Below are 5,897 nucleotides of genomic sequence, written 5' to 3'. Positions count from 1 at the left end.
ATTATAAGAACTGTATGACGGGCTAATGATGCATCAAGTGTAATTTGCCTGACTCCCTGAAGGAGCAAGGAGTGAACATAGCCATATTAAAGCAAGTTTTTTGTTTACTGTTGAAATTAACTTGATATTAATCCAAACTGGGTTGTTTTAAAATAGAATGTTAATTTTAATCCCAATGTCAATCACTAAGAAAATTAGTTTTAAAAGATAATAAAAGAAAGAATAAGGGGATTTAAATGGTACACTAAAAATATCCCTTAACATAAAAGAAGACAGTTATGAGGAAGTCACAAAAAATATATAAAAAATAGAACACGAATAGTTAAATGTCAGATATAAAACCTACCGTATCAGTAATTAACCCAGACTAAAAAAACCGTATCAGTAATTATATTATATTAAATGTAAATACATTAATCTTTCCAATCAAAAGGCTGAGATTGACAGAATTGTTTAAAAAATAAAAATTTAACTCTATGTTGTCTACAAGAGACACACTTTAAGCCTACAGACACAAATAGGATGGAAGTTAAAAAACGGAAAAACATATAACATGAAAAAAGTAACCAATAGGGAGTGGAAGTGGCTATACTAATGTTAGACAAACTAAATATTAAGAATAAAAGCGTTACTAAGTCGATATTTTATAATGATGAAATGATCACACTATCACTAAGATATAGTGATTATAAACCTATATACACATAGCTCCAGAGCTCGAATACATGTATGAAACAAAAACTTACAGAAATGAAGGGAGAACTAAACAATTCGCCAATAATAATTCAATTTTTTAATACACCACTTTCAAAAATGGATAGAACTAGGTAGAATATCAACAAGGAAACAGAAGACTTGAAAATGTTATAAAATTAGATAGTGTGAAAGTTACAAAATGCTGTAAATACACTAAAAGCCACCAAATTGTACATTTTTATGTTACTTATATATCAATAAAGCTGTAATTTTAAAAGTGAACTACTGATACGTGTAAATAACAAAGATTAATCTTAAAAACCTTATGCTAAGTGAAAGAAGCCAACCTCAAAATCATGCATAATTTACCATTTCATTGATATACAATTCTACAGAAAGGGCAATTGATCTCTTACAGACTGAACCTAAAATGACAGGAAGAAGATCACTAATTGCCTGCAACTGGGATTGTGGTGAAAAACATATAAAGGAACTTAAGGGAACTTCTTAAGGCAATAAAAATAGTCTAAGCTATTATTGTGGTAGTAGTTAGAGAGGTGTATGTTTGTGTCAAATTTCATCAAAGTGTACAATTAAAATGAATGCATTTTATTCTATGTAAAATATATCTCAATAAATCTACAACCCACCCTTCACCCACTTCAGCCCATGATTGAATTAAGGTAATAATACTCTCATTCTATGAATGAAAAAATAGAAAACTCATTTATGACATGAATGTATATACAAAGACAGTCTTTTGCACTTGACTTTAAAAAAGTTTTTAATTATCATATATTGTACATTATATTTCTAATAATGAGAATTATTTGATGAAGAAATTTTGCTTTGGCAATTAACCACAAAAAAAATTGTACATGCATTCTTGCAGATTTTTCTTATAATTGTGAAAAATGGGAAAGAACTGCGAAGTATTTGTTTTGGACTAATAAATTGTTGGATAATCATAGAATCATATGTTAAAATGGTGAAATATTGGAAAAATCATAAATTAATGAGAGCTAAGCTTGGCTCAAACTCTGAAGATACTTTAATACAATGGAGTGAAATTAAAAGAAATTAGAAAGATACATGTAAATAAATATGCATTCATATATCTAAAGGTAAATTAGCATCTAGTAAGCTATACATTTCAATAGATAATTATTTCTAATTTAATGTTCATGTATTTGTAAATATTACATGTCACATATACGGGTATATTTGCAGGAAGAAAAGTATAGAAAGATATGCTCCAAAATAAATAGCATTGAGTACCTCTTTTTAAAGCTATTTCCTTGTTCTTTTGCCTGATATTTTTCTGGGCTTTTGTTTGTAATTTATTATATAATTTATTATTATTATTTTTAATTGATAAAGGAGAAAAGGGAGACCTATGGAACTACTTTGCATAATAGGAATCAGTTAAAAAAAAAAAAAGCTTCATTGAGATTTTGTTTTCCTATCAGTTCTTCTTGTCTTCCTGTGTCTCTTTTAGGTGATTCTGGTGCTTTCTCCTGTCTCTAAAGGCCATGTTCCTACTCTGTCTTAAGGTTCATGTTTTTTTCTCCAAAGTTCATTATACTGATGATTCATCAGTAAATTTTAAACCCAGGTCACCAAAGACCCTTTGGTTTATTAACTTTGTTGCAGATATGCCAAACAAAACAAATATCAAGCTTAAAATGAGAAAACCTTTCTCTGAGCAAACATAATTAAGAACATTAACTCTTCCAAAGGTTAATGGGAGTTCCTTTGAACTAGTGTTTGTTTTCTGTGACGCAGAGTTAAAGAAAACATATCCTGGTCTAACGACAGTGCAGCATCTATCATGAGGAAGTTTACAGAAGTGACTGAAGGTGGAAAACTCAAGCCACTCGAGATTTCTGTGTGTCAGTATGGGCGCAATCAGTAGTGACCAGAATTTCTCATGCTGGTTTTCAACATTGCATTCATTTTTAAATTTGTAAATGTTTGAATTGTAGTTAAACAACTCATAGAGGGAAGCTATGATTAACTGCCAGAAATGTGTAGTATGATAAATTCTGTAACTTTAGTTATATATTATCTTTCAAGAAGAGGGTCATATTTGTATCTGGAAAATGGATTTTTTCTGACTGTGTAAAACTAAGATGTATTACTTTTAATATGAATCTTAATGAAATGGCTTTTTAGAGTATATTATTCTTGGATATTGTCTTTCATTGGTTTGATTGTCTTAATACAACAAAAATAGGAGGTCATCTAAACATAGTATAACTTGAGGAAAATGAAGAAGCAGTATCTTCCATATGGGGGGAAAATCCAATTGACACTTTGGCTCATGTTGAATCATCTCATTAGAAATCAAAATTTAAAAACCTTTCAAATAAAATATAAATAGTAATCCCATTGCTGTCTAGCCGATTCTGACTCATGGTGACCCTATAGGACAGATTTGAGCTGCCCCATAGGGTTTCCAAGGCTGTAATCTTTATGAAAGCAGACTGCCACATCCTTCTCCCATGGGTGTCGAGTGGTTTCAAACTGCCGACTTTTTGGTTAGCAGCCGAGGGCTCAACAACTGCACCACCACAGCTCCTTAAATTATATTCAGTCAATAATAATTCAGATGAATTAGTTACTCAATATCTGCATTGTAATATCAGAGTTCTCATGGAAGTAAAGTTCTAATGACTAAAATAAAAATTATATTTTAGAAACGAGTACTACTCAAATTCAGCAGAGCTGTGTTTGTTACCACAGAGAAGCACAGGTCTCTTTACATTGAGAAGCAGGTTCAATGAGAGAGGTTGGCTCCACAAAAGATCCTTCACTGCATCTCAAGATGATCTTTTGTAAATATCGGATGTGGACTGACATTCTCTGGGAGCATGCCAGCTCTCAGACAGACCATAAGCAAGTCCATACCCCTTCTCTATGATAGTGACTGTAATTGCTGAGTTTAATTCTAGAGCTTTGACACATGAACAGAGCTGAGCCACCACTTAACTATGGAGGGAATGTTTCAAGGCAATGTTAAACTTTTCACTTAATAAAATAATTGGCTACTTCAATAAAAATGTCTTTTTTGGGAATTACTGATACAATTTTGAAAATGAGTAGCTGGTGTAATATTTAATTTGTGTTAGTGACAAAAACATCTATACAGAAAACACTGCCACATGTTAAAACTTCAAAGGCCATGAGTTCTGGTTTTAGTATGCTATTGGGAGATGCCTCAGGGAGGCAAATGCAGCATCGATGAACATAAAACGTTTCTTCTGTTTGGCAGGTAGGTCAAGAAGTCAGTTATCAGTTTTGTCAGGAGTGAAGGTAATAGATGTGATCAAAGTAGTTCTCCTTCCAGATAAGACTAATTTCAACAGACAAAAAAAAAAAAAAAAAACTTCCAAAATAAAAAAGTTGAAATGTTAAACTGAGATACAAAATAAGTTCAACATTCCAGCAGTTTTTAGCTACATATCAAAAAAGAAATAATACGTATAGGTTTGTGTAGAAAATTTGACTTAGATATTTTTGCCAGTATATTTTTTAGGCATTGACTATAGGTCTGGAACTATGTTACTTGTGGACACTAGTAAAAAAATATCGCCCCCGCTTTTTTTTTTTAAATAATAAACTCTTCCCCACTGCTCCTCTCCCTAATAAATATCAAAGATTGTTTCTTTTTGTATGTAAACTTTTCATGAGTTTTTATAGCAGTGGGCTAATACAATATTTGTCCTTTTGTGATTGACATATTCCACTCAGCATAATACCCTCCAGGTTCATCCATGTTTGAGATGTTTCGGGATTCATCTTTGTTCTTTATCATTGCGTCGTATTCCTTTGTGTGTATGTGCCATAAAGTGTTCATCCATTCATCTGCTGGTGAGCATCTAGGTTATTTCCATCTTTTTGGTATTGTTAACAATGCTACAATGAACACAGTTGTGCATATGTCTATTCATGTGGTGGCTCTTATTTGTCTAGGATATGTTCCTAGGAGTGGGATAGCTGGATCAAATGGTACTTCTTTTCCTAGATTTGTAAGGAAGTGCCATGTCATTTTCCAAAACGGTTGTACCATTTTACATTCCCACCAGCAGTGCATAAGATTTCCAGTCTTCCCGAAGCCTCTTGAACATTTATTTTATTTTATTTTTTTTCATTTGTGACAGCAATGCCGGGGTGAGATGGTATCTCATTATGGTTTTGATTTGCATTTCTTTAAAGGCTAGTGATCACGAGCATTTCCTCATTTGTCTGTTGCCCACTTGAATGTCTTCTTAGGTGAAGTGTCCATTTACTTTGCCCATTTTTTAATTGGATTATTTGACTTTGTTGTAGAAATGTTGGATTTTCTTGTAGATTTTAGAGATTAGACCTTTCTCTGATTTGTAATAACGAAACACTTTTTCCCAGTCTGTAGGATCTCTTTTCACTCTTTTGGTGAAGTCTTTTGATAGGCGTAAGTGTTTAATTAGAAGATCCCAGTTATCTAGCTTATCTTCTGGACTTTGTGTTTTGTTGGTTGTGGTATGTATCCTGTTAATGCCATGTATTAGGGCCTCTAGCATTAATCCTATTTTTTCTTTTATGAACTTAATAGTTTTTGGCTTTATAGTTAGGTCTATGATCCATTTTAAATTAGTTTTTGTATATGGTGTCCTGTTTCATTTTTTTGCAGATGGACATCCAGTTTTACCAGCACCATTTGTTAAAAAGACTGTCTTTTCCCCATTTGGTGGACTTTGGACCCTTGTCAAAGATCAGGTGACCATAAGTGGATGGATTTACATCTGAGTTCTCAATTCTGTCCCATTGGTAAATATATCTGTCATTGTAACAGTACCAGGCTGTTTTGAGTACCACAGCTTTGTAGTAGGTTCTGAGGTCAGGTAGTCCAAGTCCTCCTATTTTATTCTTCTTTTGCATAGTGCTTTACTTATGTGGGACTTCTTCCCTTTCCATATAAAGTTAACGGTAAGTTTTTCCATCTCTTTAAAAAATGTTGGTATTTGGATCGAGATTGCATTGTATTTCTAAATTGCTTTGGGTAGAATTATCATTTTCACAATGTTGAGTCTACCTATTCATGAGCATGGTATGTTTTCCCATTTATGTAGATCTCTTTGTTTCATCCAGTAATGTTTGGTAGATTTCTTTATATAGGTCCTTTACATGCCTGGTTAGATTTATTCCTAAGTATTTTATAT

Source organism: Loxodonta africana, chromosome 4, assembly GCF_030014295.1.
Source record: "Loxodonta africana isolate mLoxAfr1 chromosome 4, mLoxAfr1.hap2, whole genome shotgun sequence".
Taxonomy (NCBI): domain Eukaryota; kingdom Metazoa; phylum Chordata; class Mammalia; order Proboscidea; family Elephantidae; genus Loxodonta; species Loxodonta africana.
This window is presented reverse-complemented; position numbering follows the sequence as displayed.